Raw genomic sequence first — 18,664 nt, forward strand, 5'->3', positions numbered from 1 at the left:
TGACTAAAGCATGAGATCTAATAAAGTTTCCTCTAATTTATAAATAGGCTTATAAGTATTTATCTAAGTCATTTCTCAGTTTTTTTATTTATTTGAAATTCTATGAAATTGTCTTAGTTAACTCATTAGTTTATAATTTTTTTTTTTAAATTACGTAGCCTACATCTTGGTCTACAAATACTCCTTGTAAGGTAAGTTTTTTCCCCCAAGTGAGTAAAAAGTAACTTCCTATATAATGACATTTTCTCACTAATTATATATCTTCAAAATTTGTTTAACTATGAAAAAGTTACCAAGTCTAGCTGAAAACATAATCATAAATGAGGATATTTTTGAAATACAGAATAACTAATCAAACAAAATTTTTAGCACTTTTATTTCTTAACTTTTTTCCTTGAAAATGTCAACAGTTTTTCACTTATTTTTAATAAAGATTATCACTTATAATTATTTTAAAGAAGTCCAGATGTATGAACTTAAAGAGCAGACAAGAGACATACGTCACTGCCACAAAAACTCTTCGCTACTGTGAATGATTGAACTGTTAATTGTGTGAAGCCCCACCCACCGTCTAACGGGACATGGGGGAGGAAAAGAGAAAGTTTGGCAGAATTTGCCCTTGTTCTAAAGCCTGGTTCACGTGCCCTCCCTCACCCTCGGCCTCAGTCGCTTGCAGATTTCCATTACACAAGAGTGTTAATTATTTTGAAATACTGTAAATGTTTGAATTTAACTATGATGAGATCTAATAAAGTTTCCTCTAATTTATAAATAGGCTTAACTTTTTAAGTATTCTAAGTCATTTGTCAGTTTTTGTATTTCTTTTTAAAAGCAATTGCAGTTATACATAAAAAAAATTACAAACATCTTGGCCTACAAATACATTTTGTAAGGAGAGTCTTTTCTCTAGTGAGTAAAAACGATCGTGGTCAAGGAGAGAACTGTGCTAAAACAGCACATTGTCAATGTTTACAAAAGTATTTTGACTGAAACACCAAACCCTGGTATTTTTTAAAGACATTGCATAATAGCCTAAGTCGACGTCTGTGGAGAAAAGTATGGCAATAGATAGGTTTTACTTTTAGCCTACAATAAAGATTATGTTTTGGGACTAAAATCTCCAAAAGACCAAAAGAGTGCTTTTAACAAACATTTCATAGTTTTATTTAGTAACAAAAGTGTTTGACTATGTTCCCGATTATACCAAGAACAAGGTTTGGCAGAGTGGATTCACTGTGAACCGGCCTGCCTGGCCCTTATGCACGCCGTCACTATAACCTCCGTGTAGGGGTGTCAACAATGGATCGGAACAATCGAAGTTTTGAACCTGTCTGTAACCTAGTTTTTTATACTTTAATACTCATTATTTATAAACAAACACGTCCTACATATCGGATCTCGAATCACGATATTTATTGATACCCTTTCCACCCACAATAAAACATTAAACGATGTCAAATAAATCGTCATTTGCTCCATTGAAACACGAAAGTCGATTGGCTGACATGGTAGTGCACTGACGCCTCCTGACCAATGAGAACTGTTGTTACATACTTTTATTGTCAACATTCACCATTCGTTATAACATTACAAAATCGACACGGACTAAGGCTTATAATATTTTTCAATAAATGCATTATGTTATAGTAGTACTTAAAACTTCACTAAACTGAAGAAACATAACCTATTTTTACACAGAAGTGAACTTTTAGTATAACATTTAATGTGAAGTGACAAATACAACAGTACAACAGCTGACCAGCTGATTTACAGCCAGTGAGCCAGTGCTGCCAACGTATTTCGCGCGCATACGACGTTGCCTGCATGTTACGCGCTCACTATTTCGTGCCTTCACGTTGCAAATCTGGAGTGAGACAAAGTAATTAGAGTGAGACAATGTTAACATTGTCTCACTGATGAGCGAATTGGCCACTTTGCTTTCTCAAATCAGTGAGAGAACATGTACATTGTTAGGTAACTGTAGGAAAAGGGGGATTAACATCCCCATCGCAACACTAATTTCACTAAAATTTAATTAAAAACATCACTACTGAACATGAAAGTAAACTAGAAACATGTAGAAATATTAACAACAACAATAAGAACTCTCAGCTGGTACGAAACAATCATTGTTGCCAACTTAAAATCCATAACTCAAAATTTCTCTGAATAACAATAAACGGTAATTATTTACCCTATTTACACTGGGATTTGATGTAATTTTTATATGTCTACTTACAGTATTTTTAACGCTGAATCCAAAAATGCAATCAGTTTTGGGCGGAGAGATAAGTGGCCGTACAGTTATATAATTAATATTAAGCTTCAGTTTTGTTGATTTATTAACATATTTGTGGTATGGACGAGTCCAAGTTCTAGTCGCGACTAACACTAAAAGGGGTGGAAGGTTTGTGGTGTGGAAACAGCTGACAGTTGTTTACATTCACTAAACAGACAAAACCAAACATGACATGTGAAAATCGGAATAACATTTTAAAATTATTCAATTTCTAAAAGCAGACGGACTTCTAAGACGTTCCAAAAATACAATTACACAAAAACAATAACTTAGGCCTATATGAACTATTAATAAAATCAACATGTATCATTAATCAATAAATGTAATTTTACTATCGTAAATCGCGAGGATTTTTAGCCTATACAATAACACGACCGCATCACCAAATGCCAAATTGATACTGTTAACTGTCACTGTCACTGCCACTGTCGTTGTAAGTAATGTAGTTTGCTAACCAACCAATGGATTATTACGCTAAAATGCGCCCAGAAAATAGATCCAGATTAATAACATATGCAATAGCAACTTATTAATTATCAAGTAAGTTTAATTATTGTTGCCGATTTAGAAATTAGTAATGGCTGATATTTGCAATGCTTGTGACCAAAATTTTTATGAAACGGTTGTGTTCGATGATAATGAAATTAAAAGTTTTTTAATTAAGCACGGGGTTGTAAATAACGAAACGAATTGTCCGAGGTGTCATTCAAACATTAAATTGAACGATAAGTGGTATTTCAGATGCTGGAACAGAGTTTCAATTAACAAGAAGAAAGCCAAAAGGTGTGAGTGGGTACAATCTTGCAGAGTAGACACTTTTTTCGGCAAATCCAGACTACAAATTCGTACGCTTTGGCGATTAGTCAATCATTATCTTTTTTTTGACCCACCCCGGCAAAGATTCCTGGAAACAAATCTCAATCTGTCAAGTAAAACTGTTGTCGATTGGTATTCGTTTATTAGAGAAGTGTACATTGACGATTGTGTAACAAATTCTGAAAGACTAGGCGGGCCAGGTGAGATTGTTGAAATTGATGAGGCGAAATTTGGTAAACGTAAATACAATCGAGGGAGGCGAGTGAAGGGAAACTGGGTGTTGGGGGGAGTGCAGAGAGGCTCGACCAAAACATTTTTAATCCCCGTTCCTGACCGCTCAAGGCGCACGCTAATTCGACTAATCCGCCGCTGGGTTTTGCCCGGCAGTACGATTATTACCGACTGTTGGAAGTCGTACAGCAGATTGCGGGAGTACGGCTTCCAACATTTAACTGTGAACCACAGTACTGACTTTATTGATCCCGTCACGGGTGCACATACAAACCGAATTGAGCGGTGTTGGAGAGACGTTAGAGACCACATCCCCAAATACGGGGTGAGGTCCAAACATTTCATCGGGTACCTGGCGGAGTTCCAATTCAAGAAAAGGTACCCTAACAACAACCGAGTCCACGCGTTTTACAAGGCCGCAGCTAAGCTGTATAGGCCAAAATATTAAGCAAGGTAGGTTAAGTTAGAATATTTTCTGCATATATTACTGTAGTAGGAAAGTTATAAGTTATGTATTATATTTTAAACTAAGGTAACCTAATCTAACCTAACCTAACCTAACCTAACCCAACCCAACCTTAATATTGATATTTAAATAGCATTTTATGTAAGAAAAGGCATGTGAGGAAGATAGGTCGGACTTTATGCGGATTCGTGACTGTATTAAGTCCTTTGAAGTGAGGTTAGATTAGGTAAGTTAAAGGTTAGGTTATAATGAACTGATTCATTAATTTATGCAACTTCGAGACTGTTTTTGCACAATTAAATAGTGGGTGAAACACAATGAAAATTGTGTTTCACCCACTATTTAATTGTGCAAAAACAGTCTCGAAGTTGCATAAATTAATGAATCAGTTCATTATAACCTAACCTTTACCTTCCTAATCTAACCTCACTTCAAAACACTTAATACAGTCACGAATCCGCATAAAACCCGACCTACCTTCCTCACATGCCTAAATAAGAACTGATTGATGAACTGATCATTTGATTTCAAAACGAATTGATTTGATTTCATTCCGCATTAGATCAAGTATAAACAGTTGTTTGCTCTTCTCACTCAGTCCAGTCCTCACTCCTCACTCTTCACTCAGTACGGACAATGGTACGGACCCGTCCAGACCACGCCATATTAAAGTCAAAGTACCATTCATTACCTTCAGTACCGCTCAATTATCCTTGTTAGATTCGTAATCCTAACCTTCGTTTTACGGCCGCTACTGCCACTTAGGAATCTCTCCGACCAAAACTGATTGTATTTTTGGATTCAGCGTTAAAAATACTGTAAGTAGACATATAAAAATTACATCATATCCCAGTGTAAATACGGTAAATATTTGCCCAATAAACTATTAAAATTGTTTGACTACATTATTTTCTTTTAAGAATGTAAGGACTTGTAACTTATTGTAAACCAAAAGTTGCGCAATTTAATTCTTTAAAATTTACTCATTTACTTATTAATGCTACCTGTAATAGTTTAGGACTTATTGGCTAAAAACATAAATATTTACGGTAGCCATTTTGAAAAACCTTTCATACAAGGCCAACGTACCTCCGTAGAGTGGTAGACTTTTCACCATAGTTTTTTTCAGCCATTTTTACATAAGAATTTATTGATAGAAATTATATTACAATTACTTCTAGGTTAACCAACAATTTTACTAGTCTAAAAATATGGTTTGCAATGTTCCCTAAAATGTACTCCAGCCATTATTCTAATCACCTTCTTTTGGAGCAGTAAAATGTCCTGGGTTTCTGAGCAGTTTCCCGACACAGTATTAAACCGTATCGAATAATAGATTTAAAATAGGTAAAGTACGCACTTCTGATGTAATTTTTAGGAATAATGTTTATAAGGCATCTCATAAGATGTATTACTCTTGATAGTCCCGTACTAATGTAATCTATAGATATAAGATCCAAGTTAAATGATTGTCTTAAACCTAGGAATTTAGCATTTGGGATGGGATTTCAAAGGCCACTGGGGCAGAGCCCCAAGGGAAATTACCACGTTTCTCTTTTGATGGCTCATCTACAGACCAAGACCTTTCTTTAGACACCTCTACCGAGTTTCTACGCCCAGCCGTTCTCTCAATTTAGCTATGACAAAGAAAAACAGTTTCAAATTAATATATAGATGACTTACCATTTGCGGTAGATTGTAATATTACACTTTATGCAGATGATAAAACCTTCTTTAATTCTAGTAAAAATATTAATGATCTAAATAAATTAGTCACAAAAACAATGTCTCAGGCTTCTGATTGGTTTCAATGCAATGGACTTTTACTCAACACAGATAAAACACAAAATTTGCTTTTTAGTTTAAAAAACACCCCAAATAATTTGCAAGATTCAAATTATTTGGGGTGTTTTTTAAACTAAAAAGCAAATTTTGTGTTTTATCTGTGTTGAGTAAAAGTCCATTGCATTGAAACCAATAAGAAGCCTGAGACATTGTTTTTGTGACTAATTTATTTAGATCATTAATATTTTTACTAGAATTAAAGAAGGTTTTATCATCTGCATAAAGTGTAATATTACAATCTACCGCAAATGGTAAGTCATCTATATATTAATTTGAAACTGTTTTTCTTTGTCATAGCTAAATTGAGAGAACGGCTGGGCGTAGAAACTCGGTAGAGGTGTCTAAAGAAAGGTCTTGGTCTGTAGATGAGCCATCAAAAGAGAAACGTGGTAAATTCCCTTGGGGCTCTGCCCCAGTGGCCTTTGAAATCCCATCCCATGTTATTCTTATGGAAGAAAAACTGGGTTTTTGTCCCAGCTAATTTGAGAGAACGGCTGGGCGTAGAAACTTGGTAGGGGTCTCTAAAGAAAGGTCTTGGTCTATAGATGAGCCATCAAAAGAGGAACGAGACATGACTTTTAGTACAACCACAATGTGGTGGGTGTCATACAATAGACCATTAATGTTCAATAGTCTTTGACACAACCAATTTTGAAACAATTTTAGTATAAAAAGTGGTATTAAGAGTTTTAACAAAAACTGTTTGGGAATTAACAATATTGTATTTATCTTTATCTAAGTTTAAAAAGTTTCAAAGCTGTTTCATCAAACGTGTTGATTAATTACTAATACTAAAATATTTATTTTCATCATACTGTCCGGAAAACAGCACTTTTAGCGAATTTCCCATATGGGGAATAAGCTATTACCGTAGGTCTCATGGTAAGACTTGGACCGGGACCAATTTACTTTTTCATTTTGATGTCCATTCAAATTCATATATATATGTGTCCGTTAGCACGATAACTTGAGCAATAATGATCCGATTTCGATGAAATTTGGTACAAACATGTAAACCTACGACCATTTGAACGAGTTTGCAAACCAGCATGATCGGACCATGGGAACGGGGTTTTATGGGGTAAAGATTGGTTTTTCTCGTTTATGACCCTGAAAACTTAAAATTTCCCAAATTTTCTTTAGACCATTTTAAAGAGCTTAAAAACAAATAATTTAGAATCTTGAAGTGTTTCTGTATAATTATTGGTTACGGAGAAAATTTTAAATGAAAAATTGCCATGTTATTCTTATGGAGAATAAGTCAACTGTTGTAGTTTGCTTGTAATGTTTATGGATATATTTTGATCAAACCTGGCAAATCTATTTATTTTATACTAAGCTATTAATATTTTACTAAAAAACACTTAATTACCCTCCCTGTAGGCAGCAAACCTAGGTTAGGTACTCGTTAAACCTAATGTTATTTGAATAGATTTGATTGAAAATCAAATCAGGCAAATGGAAATTCGCTTAGTCTGCAGGTTTGCTGAGGCGGGGGTATTTAGTTCTCTGAATCGTCCGAAAAACTCATCGTTTTCTGGTAACTTCAAGTAGGGAAGGAACAGAAAAAACATACGGTAAACTTTCAGTTCACAACCCTCAAAATTGTATTAATACATTATGGAAACAGCTAATCACGCACGATATTTTAAGTTATGTTTGTAAACAACAAAAATGACAAATTTGTATGACCTATGACCTAAAATTAAGTGATCTAATTTTTAACGATTAAAAGGTTATTTCTATAGTTCTTTTAAGGAATTAAAAATAATGCCATTGACTTCTTTGTACATTTTGTTCATTTAAATAATACACTTTTTGATGAATTTAGACCCACTCATGGTTATAATACCCGAAACCCAAATCTGCTAAATTATCCAATTCATAAACACTCTCATTTTGAAAAAAAACCCATCTATATGGGGATTTGTCTATATAATAAGATCCCCTCAAAAATAAAATCCTATACACCACAAAAATTTAAAATTTAGACTAAATCATTATTGGCGGAGAAATCATATTACTTCCTGGCAGATTTCCTAAATGACCGTGACATTAATTGACCATTAGTTTATGTAAAATATGACACAGAATGTTTTTAATTGTTTTTTTCTCTTATTATAGCCTAAGTAAAGACAGTTATGTGTTTATTATATAAAGTAAATTCTTATGTCAGAAGAGACATGTTTTGTTATATTGGTACGCCGGAGGAGGCGCATAAATATTGCATATTCAAAAGGGGGCAAGGGCAAAGTCCAAGATCCAATACCCCTCCATGGGACGACACGACGGAGGAGTCAGTCTACTACGAGTCGCAGGTAAATATGGCCGCTCTGGCGTTCTGCCGTTTATCTTATTTATACTTTTCTGTAGTTTGACGAAACGCGTAAATGTGAATATATAACAGTGGCGACGAGGAAAATTAAAAGTTGTTTAACTAAAGTAAACGTTTAGGAAAGTGAGTTTATTTATGAAGAGTATTGTGCAATACTAAATATTGGAAGAAAATCAAGAATTGTAATATTAAACTTGTGTAAGAAGAAGCAATCCAGACTAGACAGGAAACTTGCACTTTGAAACCTGTTACGCAATCACATGTTCTGGTCACATTGGAAATTTTCGTTTTCGACTTTTATTTCAAGGAAAAGGAACTGAAGACTGAAATTATTGATAGTAGGCCTAACAACAATATCACCGACATCTGATGTAAGTTTGTTCCAATAGGCTAAGCTAAAAATTATCAGTTCACAAGTGACTAGGCCTAGGCTTTCATGTTTGAACAATCATGGCTTCTAAGCAAATCTTAGGAAAAATTAGTGAGTTTAACAAAGACGTAGAAACTTTTGATAATTATATTGAAAGGCTGGACCAATTTTTTTCTGTTAATAAAATCACTGAAGAAAATGTTAAACTATCTTTGTTCATTGCCGTTATGGGCCCTGAGTTATACTCAGTTCTTAAAAATTTGTTGGTACCAAATAAGCCTGCCAATAAATCTTATGCTGAAGTAGTTGGTGTACTTACGACTCACTACACACCTAAGAAAAACATAACCTACGAAAGATTTCTGTTTAACAAGCGAACTCAAAAAGAAGGTGAGCCTATCTCAGAATTTGCGGTGCAACTTAAGAAACTTGCGTCGACGTGTGATTTTAAGGATTTTCTCGATGATGCCCTACGTGATAAATTTTTGTGCGGACTTAGGTCCGATGAAATTCAGGGAAAACTTTTGTCAGAAGGTAGTAACCTAGACTTTAAAAGAGCGTTAGAAATGGCATTGGTGATGGAGGATGCTAGTCGTAGTGTGCGTCAACTGCACCCCCATGGTTACGCAGATCGTAACATAAGTAATATTGATAGTGATGTAAACTCTGTAAGATATGGTAATAAGTCAACTTTTAGGCCTAGCCAAAACAAATTCAATCAAGGCAGACCAAATCCCAATGGTGGGAAGGTCGGGTTTAGGAAAGAATGCTACCGTTGCGGTAGAGTGCATGGTTATAATTGTCCCTATAAAAATTACAAATGTAATAAATGTAATAGAATAGGCCATTTGGCTAATGTATGTAGACAAGGTACTGGTCACTCTCAAAGTAAACCTAAGGGTAAAATAAATTTTTGTGACGATGTTGATGACATCGGAAACAGAGTCGATGATCTCGACTTGGGCCTATTTACTATTGCCTATGCTAATGATGGGCCTAAACCCAAAAGTTTTACCGCTGAGGTAGAAATTAATAATGTTCCAGTGAAAATGACTATTGACACAGGGGCTGTCGTGTCAGTCATGCCCCAGGATGTATTTTCTGCAATTTTTGGTAACTCAAGCCCGAAATTAAATAAAAGCAGTATCACATTGAAAACTTATACAGGCCATAATATTAATATTATCGGTGAGTTTCAGGCAAGCGTACGCTCTGGCAGTAGCGTTCACAAATTACCTATGGTTGTTGTACGAAATGATGTGCCTAACCAACCTACACTAATGGGTCGGAATTGGCTCGAAGTAATTAAACTTGACTGGACCAAAGTGGGACAAGGAAACAAGTTGGACTGCGGAGCGATCCTCGACAACGGTAAGACTGTTTCAATCACTACTAGGATTAATGAGCTGAAATCAAAATATTCTTCCGTTTTTGAAGATAAAATTGGAACTATCAAAGATGTAACAGTCGATTTGGTTTTGAAGGAAAATTCTAATCCCGTGTTTTGTAAATCAAGAACTGTACCCTATGCCTTAAAGGGTGCGGTAGAAAGTGAACTCCAGAATTTAGTTAAGAATGACATAATATATCCCGTAACTAAGTCAGTATGTGCTACCCCGATCGTTGTGGTACCAAAGCCGAATGGCAAAATTCGTATTTGTGGGGACTACAAGACTACAATCAACCCGTGTTTGCGCACGGACCATTACCCGTTGCCAACACCGGAAGAGATTTTCTCGAGTATTTCGGGTTCTAAGGTTTTTACTAAACTGGACTTGTCTGCGGCATATAACCAAATTTGTGTCAATGAAAGTTCTCAGGAACTCCTAACAATCAATACCAGTAAAGGTCTCTATAGATATAGAAGATTACCGTTTGGAATCACTAGCGCTGGCGCTATCTTCCAATCAACTATGGACCAAGTATTAGCAGGTCTAAACAATGTTTTTTGTTATTTAGATGACATTTTGATTGTAGCTAGCAATCATTTGGAGATGTACAAATATGTTGATCAAGTACTAAGTAGACTTATGCAATACGGTGTTAAAATCAATGGCGCTAAGAGCGAATTCTTCAAGAATAGTTTGACATTTCTAGGACATAGGCTAGATGCTAATGGTATCCATCCAAGTGAAGAGTTAACGGAAACTATCACCAAGACTCCTCAGCCCAAAAATGTTACCCAGTTAAGGTCATATCTAGGCCTTTTGAATTACTACGGTAAATTTCTGCCCAATCTGTCGACCTTGCTACACCCGCTATATCAGTTATTAAATAAGAGTGCCAGATGGGAGTGGACGAAGAAGTGTGAGGAAGTGTTTATCAAAAGCAAGAATCTTTTGCTTGAGAGTACTGTACTTATCCCCTTTGACCCTAAATTAGAAATCATTGTGACGGCTGATGCAAGTCCTTATGGCGTAGGCGCCGTTGTTGCCCACCGCATGCAGGATGGCTCTGAGAGGCCAATAGCATTTGGTTCTCGAACCTTGACCCCATGTGAAATGAAATATTCACAACTGGAAAAAGAGGCGCTCGCCTTAGTCTTCGCTGTGAAGAAGTTTCATGTATTTTTGTACGGTAAACGTTTCCTTCTGGCTACCGATCATAAGCCTTTAGCGTTTCTGCTGGGGCCTAATAGGGGAATACCTACTTTAGCTGCGGCTAGGATTCAAAGATGGGCAATCATTCTTTCAGCCTACGAGTATGATATAGAGTACCGTAAGGGTACCAATGTTTCGAATGCTGATGCTCTGTCCCGTTTGCCTTGTACAGATGAATCTAACGGCGGTGACAACATCTCATTCTTTTCTGTAACTTCTGAGTTACCCATAACTCACAAGGAGATAAGCATAGCTACACGCTATGACCCGATTTTGTCCAAAGTTTTAGACTTCACTTTGAATGGGTGGCCTAATAATGTGGCCCAAGATAGCCTAAAACCATATTTTTCCCGAGCTATGGAGCTGTCTGTAGATCAAGAGTGTCTTCTATGGGGACGAAGAGTGATTATCCCTGAACCATATCGGAAGGAAATATTAAATCTTTTACATACAGAACATCCAGGTGTATCCCGCATTAAAAATTTGGCACGCAGCTATGTATGGTGGCCAAATTTAGACCGAGATCTTGAAGAACTTGTTAAAACCTGCACTATTTGTCAATCTACTCGGAACTCAATACCTCTGGCCCCATTACAGCATTGGTCATGGCCTAAGCATCCCTGGCAGCGACTCCATCTTGACTTCGCTACCTTTCAAAATAAGGAGTTTTTGATCATTGTCGACAGCCACTCAAAATGGCTCGAAGTATTCCATATGAGTTCAACAACATCTAGTAAAACAATTGAGAAACTCAGGTCATGTTTTGCGGCATACGGACTGCCTTCAACGGTTGTTACTGACGGTGGACCTCAACTTACTTCTAAGGAGTTTAACGACTTTTTAAGAACAAATGGAATCACTCATGTTGTATCCCCACCATACCATCCTTCCTCTAATGGATTGGCGGAGCGAGCTGTACAAACAACCAAGAACACATTCTTGAGACAGCTGTTGCAGGACGAAAAATCAGGAACAACTCGTTCTCTACAACATCGAATCGACAACTTCCTTTTTGTGTATAGGAATACTCCTCATTCCACCACTGGTGTTTCGCCAGCTGAAATTGTGCTTGGGTTTAAGCCTAAAAATCACCTTGACTTGCTAAAGCCTCATTTGAGTAAATGCGTATCTGCTAAATATGAAAAGATTGAGAAAAATGCAAATGAAAGGAGGGGAACATTCCGTTCTTTTTGTGAAGGCGAGAGTGTATTTGTAAGGAGCGTTAGGCAAGAAAAACTCAAATGGTTGCCTGGTGTTATCACTAAGGTTAATAGCCCAGTCACATACGTTGTCAAAGTCGATGGGAGGAATCGTTTTGTGCATGCAGACCACCTACGCACAAATCAGTGCATTCCAGATGAGGAAAATCTTGTACTACCAATACCACCTGTTTTACCTATGGAAGCAACTGCACCTAGCCCAATGAAAACACCTACACCAAGCCCAGCGAAGACACCGCATAGGCCTATTACACCCAACGTTAAATCAAAGGAAAATCAATCTCAAGAACTTGAAGCGGATAGGCCTAACCTGGAAATAAGAAAGCCTAATTCTCCGTCTGTGACAATACGCCGTTCTCAGCGAGAACGACGCGTACCCAGGAAGTTGGACTTGTAAAAACGAGAAAAGTACCTCCCAAAAGAAGTCATTAATTTTTGAGTTTATTTACATAACGAACAGTTTGAAGTTTATTTTTTTAACTTATTTTGTTGGGAGGAGTTATTATAGCCTAAGTAAAGACAGTTATGTGTTTATTATATAAAGTAAATTCTTATGTCAGAAGAGACATGTTTTGTTATATTGGTACGCCGGAGGAGGCGCATAAATATTGCATATTCAAAAGGGGGCAAGGGCAAAGTCCAAGATCCAATACCCCTCCATGGGACGACACGACGGAGGAGTCAGTCTACTACGAGTCGCAGGTAAATATGGCCGCTCTGGCGTTCTGCCGTTTATCTTATTTATACTTTTCTGTAGTTTGACGAAACGCGTAAATGTGAATATCTCTGATATTGCTTCAAGATCTTCATTTAAATTTGTATTTTTTCTAACTTGTTTGAATTGGTAACTTTCTCTCAATTGTGCTGTTCTTGTTGTATTTTGTTGTAACTTATTACTTTTAGTTTTTATAACTTATTGATTGACCATGCATCTGTTCACCATTGCCTTTGTAATGAAGAATGTTTTATGCAATAAAATACTTATGACTTATGACTTATAGTATATGATGAAAAAAGTTGTTTACCACACGGAGCGAAAGTGCGCCTCACTTGTAAAACATGATTGCGTACCAAAAAGAGCCACTTTCTCTCCTAGTGATAAAAACTACAATTGATATCAGTTCAATGTTTTTTTTAACAACTTCATTACAATACTACTAGCCACTACTACTACTATTTACTATTGCTACTAGTCATAATGCTCCAAGCCTACTAAACTACATAATTTAAATGCATAATATTATACATATTAAACTCCATGAACAAAAAGTACAGTATCTAATTCAAAGTTACAAATATTGAGTACATCGGCATTATAGGAGTCGTTTATGTCAATGAGTGACAGGACAGGTGAGTGCGTGTGCGTTGTTGACAAAGGGTCGCCGAATTTGCAGCTTTCACACTTACAGTGCTTGTCAAGGAATCAGGAGATGCTTCTTAAACTAGGGTGGTCTGCCGTTACACTTTAGGCCCTTGTGCCTTATAATGGTGATTGGGAAAGCAAGTTAATCAAGTTTAGTGTCAATTTTTAACCCTCAGGCAGGTTCTGTTGCACAGCTTGGGTGAATTTAAGTTTCGCGTTATTATTAATGGAGGTCCTTATTTTAATGACAGTAATGTGGTGGGTTGATGACGAATTTGGAGGCATGCATTTCGTCCCCTTCCAGACGAAAGGTCGTATCTCAAAAAAATCGATTTTTGGGTTACGACGGTTCTGGAATCCCAAAAGTGTCCTCTACACATCAGACGAACCGGCGTATCTCTATCTCCTTGCGTTTAGAAGATATAGCTCTGTAATAGTACGTCGTATCTTCATATTCTGGAATTATGTTCCAGCCGAACTGGCGTATCTTGTGATACGACGTTTTGTCTGAATTATGAAAATGATTAACAGGTCACTCTAAGTGGCGTATCTCAAGATACGTCTATTCGTCTGAACTTGGCTTTAAACACAATAAATTGGAAACGTGGCGTATCTCAGATTCATATTAATCTACTATACTACTACTATACAAACTGACTTTCAACCTGAAAATTTTGAAGAAAGACTATTGCCAGAAGAGTTTACCATTGATGGTGGGGATGACCGGCATAGACCAAAAAAATCACCTAGGAAAAACAGAAAAAATATTGCTAAAACTGCCAAAAATAAAGGCCAAGAGTACATAAGTCCTCACACAAAGAAAACTGTGGCTAAAAAACAACTAAGAGATGCATGCCTGACTGAAACATGTAAAAAGTTAGGGAAAGAATGTTATATGATTAATGATGACAATAGGCTGCAAATTTTCTTAAATTTCTATGACTTAGGAAGTTTGCAGCTCCAAAGAGAATTTATCGCTCGCCATATAGAAGTCTCAGACAAAAAATCAGGTAAAGAGGAATCACGCCGCCAGAAGTCGCTAAAGTACTACCTCACAGTAAATGGTGTTCGACTTAATGTGTGCAAAAAAATGTTTTTGAATTCTTTGGATATTTCTGATAGAACTGTTAGAACTGTAGTTGGTAAATTAACGGAAACTGGGATGGTTGAACCCGATAAAAGAGGTGGCCGCCAGTCAAAATCAGTAGAGGAGAAGGAAATGAAAAACCGACAGCTAATTGATCAGCATATCAACAGATTTCCTCACGTTGAAAGCCATTATTGTAGAGCCAACAGCTCTAGAGATTACCTGCATCTCGATTTGACACTCCCAAAGATGTATAACATGTTCAAACAGGAATATAAGGAGCTGCTAAGAGAAGACATGCCTAGTCTTGCAACTTACAGAAGGGTGTTTGTTACCAAACACCTTTCATTTCACCGACCTAAGAAGGATCAGTGCTCACTTTGCATGACGTATAAGACTGGAAATGACACTGTTAAACAAAAACTAAAAGTACAGTATGATTCTCATGTAAGAGAAAAAGAGACTGTAAGAAAAATAAAAGACAATTGCAAGCTAGAATCTACAGAGGATAAAACGAAAATGACTGCCTCCTTCGACTTGCAACAGGTCATCCACCTACCAATAACTAAAGAAAGTGCACTATTTTATAAGCGACGTTTAGCAGTGTTCAATCTTACTGTTTACGACATAGGAAATAAAGATGTAGGTTGTTACACTTGGGATGAGACCCATAGCAAGAGGGGAGCGAGCGAAATATCTACTTGTGTTTTTAAAGCACTTCAAAGTTTTGATATGAAAGGAGTCAAAACTGTCAATTTATTTTCTGACGGATGCCCAGGACAGAACAAAAATTCTATAGTACCAGCCATGTTGCTGTACTCAGTTGCACATAGCAGAAATATTGAAGAAATAAACTTAAGATACTTTGAGGCATACCACGGTCAGAATGAAGGGGATTCCTGCCATTCTGCCATCTCTTATGCACTAAAGCAAGCGGGGGATATTTTTGTGCCTTCCCAGCTTCATCCGATTTTCAAACTTGCTAGAAAAGACAAACCTTATTCAGTCCATCATCTACAGTTCAATGACTTTTTGGATTTTAAAGAATTGTCACAACAGCTTAGAATTCTTAAAGAAAGAGAAGTGCAAGACGATAGCAACGCAGTTGTTGACTGGACCAAGTTTGTAGAGTTAAGAGTATGCAAGAGCAACCTACAACAAATACATTTTAAAACAAGCCATATGGATTCTGATTACAAAACAATCAATTTGAAAAGACAAAAAAAAAACATAAGGGACCTCACTGTTAAGCCTCTGAATAGGACACGACGAAGTATCCCACATGCAAAATACGTGGACCTCAAGTCTTTGTGTGAAGGCAACACTCCTGTCATACGAAATGATGAGCACAAGAACTTCTTCGCTCAATTAAGATCGGAATAAAATAACAGTCACTGATGAACAAACTCAGCCTTACTCCTAGTTTTATATAAACTTTACAAATAGCATCATTTTACAGTCCTATGGGCTAATTGTTAGGCAGCTTGAGCAAGGCAGTCTTTTCTCTTTTTATTATTTCTATTTTTTATACAAATAGTAGTCTAAAATGATTTAGGTTTTATAATATGGTAGTATTTTTTAATTTTATGTTAGGAGGATATTTTTATTTCATTTTAAAATCTAGTATCAAAATAATAAGAAAATAAGTTTTGGTTCTTTTTTACTAAGGTATGCAACATGTATTTTTATACCTGTTATTTAGTAGTATTAAAATAAAAAGTAAATGATTTAGGTTTTATGTGGTAGTATTTTTTAATTTTATGTTAGAAGGATTATGTTTTATTTAGTTTTATTATCTATTATCTCAATAATAATAGGACTAAGATGATAATACGTTTTTTTTATTAAGTACGGTATGTAAAATGTTTTTGACAACTGTTATTTGGTAGTATTATTATAAAAATGAAAATGATTTAGGTTTTATGGTAGTATTTTTTATTTTATGTTTAGAAGATATTTTTATTTTGTGTTATTCTAGTTTCTATAAAAATTATTAATAAATAATAAGAAGATAGGTGTAATTGTTTGTTCTTTTCAATAAATAATATGCAAAATGTATATTACACCTGTAATTTAGTAGTATAACATTATAAAATTGTTACATAACCTACAACAGTAGTTATATTATGAAACATGCTTAAGTAACAAAATTATAAGGTTAAATACTAGGAAAGTTAATTATGTTTTACTAAATAACATCCATTTAATAAATAAAACTTGGGCTGAAACATTTTTTTCTCATTTATTACCAATTATAGTAATTATTTGTTGTAATAAGTAATCATTCAGTTTGGTTGAAATTTAGTATAACTTCATTATTCAACCATCACTGCCTTTAATAATTCAGTCGTATCTTACTATACATACTGGTTCCTGTGTCAGACGAACTGACGTATCTTCAATATATATGTCATATCTTACTATACATTCTGATTTCTGTTCAGACGAACTGACGTATCTTAAATAAATATATATATTTTTAGTTAATTACATATTTATTATTAAGCTATTATACTCAATGTAATCATTGACTCTTCTTCTATTAGCAATAAAAAAATGATTTGTCTACATATTCTGAGTAAAGAGCTATAGTAAAAAGAGTAAAGGCACTTTCAGTTTTTTGGCTCTCCTGAAAAATTACCGAAATCGAGATACGACTTTTCGCCTGGAAGGGGACGATTTGCTTACCTGAGATAGCACGTACGATTATTATTCACTTAATAATTTATGTTAGATTGTGTAGGTAAAATTGGTCCCAGGCCTAGGTCTTACCGTGCCATTAATCCGACTGTTCTTCCCTTTTGTTCTGTAGCATATTTGTAATGTGCTAGTTTAGTCCGAAGTTGTTATTTTAGTTAGTAGTATCATTGACTTTACACAGAATTCTGTGTATAGTCAATGGTAGTATGAATATTTTTGGTTAGTAACTCACGGTATTAAGTTAACATAATAAGCACGGGTTTACACGTTTGTACAAAATCTTATAAAAATCGGATTATTTTTATTCTTATTATTATTATTTCTTATTATTATTTTATTTTCTCGAGTTATCGTGCTAACAGACATTATTATATACAGGGTGTCCATAAAACGTTTCAGGACTTTGAGATATAAATCCTCATATTAAAAGGAAGAAAAAGGTTGATGTGAATATAATGTTTGAAAATGCATATTTACTTAGATATCCGCCATTTTGTTTTTTGTCCATAACTATTTTAATATTTGAGGGTTTTCAACCAATGATTATGAAATTGGTAAGATTGTTACCCCCCATAACACCGCATTCCCATAGTCCGATCATGCCGGTTTGTGAACTTATTCAAGTTTATCCCGCCCTACACCTTAAAGCCAAATTTCATTAAAATCAGAAAAAGTTTGCTCAAGTTGTCACATTCATAAAAATTTGAACGAATAGTGTTTTTGGCCTCTAGGGACATCAAAATTAAATTTTATATTGGTCCCTGGTCTAGGTCTTACTGTGCCATTTACAGTAATAGTTACTTCCCTATATGGAAATTCACTTATAATAAAATTTTGAGATGAGAAATTTTAAAATTGCAGCCATTTTAATTTTTATAACTTTAACAACTCGAAAATGGATAATTTTTTAAATAACTCTCAAGAACACTATTATTTAGCATTTATAATTCCCTACCAAACGACACCAAGATCAATTATTAACTTATATGGGAAATTCGCTACAAACGAACTTGAAAACAACAATTATTGTGGTTGTATCAACTGTCCAATGAAAGAAAACATCTATAAAACGTACTTTTAGTTAATAGACTGCAGAAAAAGTTAAAATATCAAGATTAAACTATTAATTGTGTTATATCAATTAGGCAGCTAATTGTTCCCACCAACGTAAATGCTGTTTGGAACAGAAGTGGAAGTCCAAGTAAATATCAACTTTACCTTAATTATAAATTAAGGACATTGAAAAAAAATACCCGATAAGCTTTTGATGTGCTTCAATTATTTTCAACAATAAACAAAAAGCTACTTGTTATGCAAATTCTCTGTTTTTAC

The 18,664-nt window shown here is 35.3% G+C and overlaps 1 protein-coding gene across 1 annotated transcript in view; it reads right to left on the bottom strand.

Moving 5' to 3' along the window:
- The window catches only part of LOC128985025 (aspartate aminotransferase, cytoplasmic), a 136,492-nt gene that overhangs the window by 57,407 nt on the left and 60,421 nt on the right, over nucleotides 1–18,664 (bottom strand). The gene's annotated exons all lie outside the window — the stretch shown is intronic.

The sequence above is a fragment of the Macrosteles quadrilineatus genome, unplaced genomic scaffold (assembly GCF_028750875.1).
Source record: "Macrosteles quadrilineatus isolate MER2022 unplaced genomic scaffold, UCM_ALF_1.0 Scaffold_1__1_contigs__length_201487025, whole genome shotgun sequence".
In the NCBI taxonomy this organism is placed as follows: Eukaryota; Metazoa; Arthropoda; class Insecta; order Hemiptera; family Cicadellidae; genus Macrosteles; species Macrosteles quadrilineatus.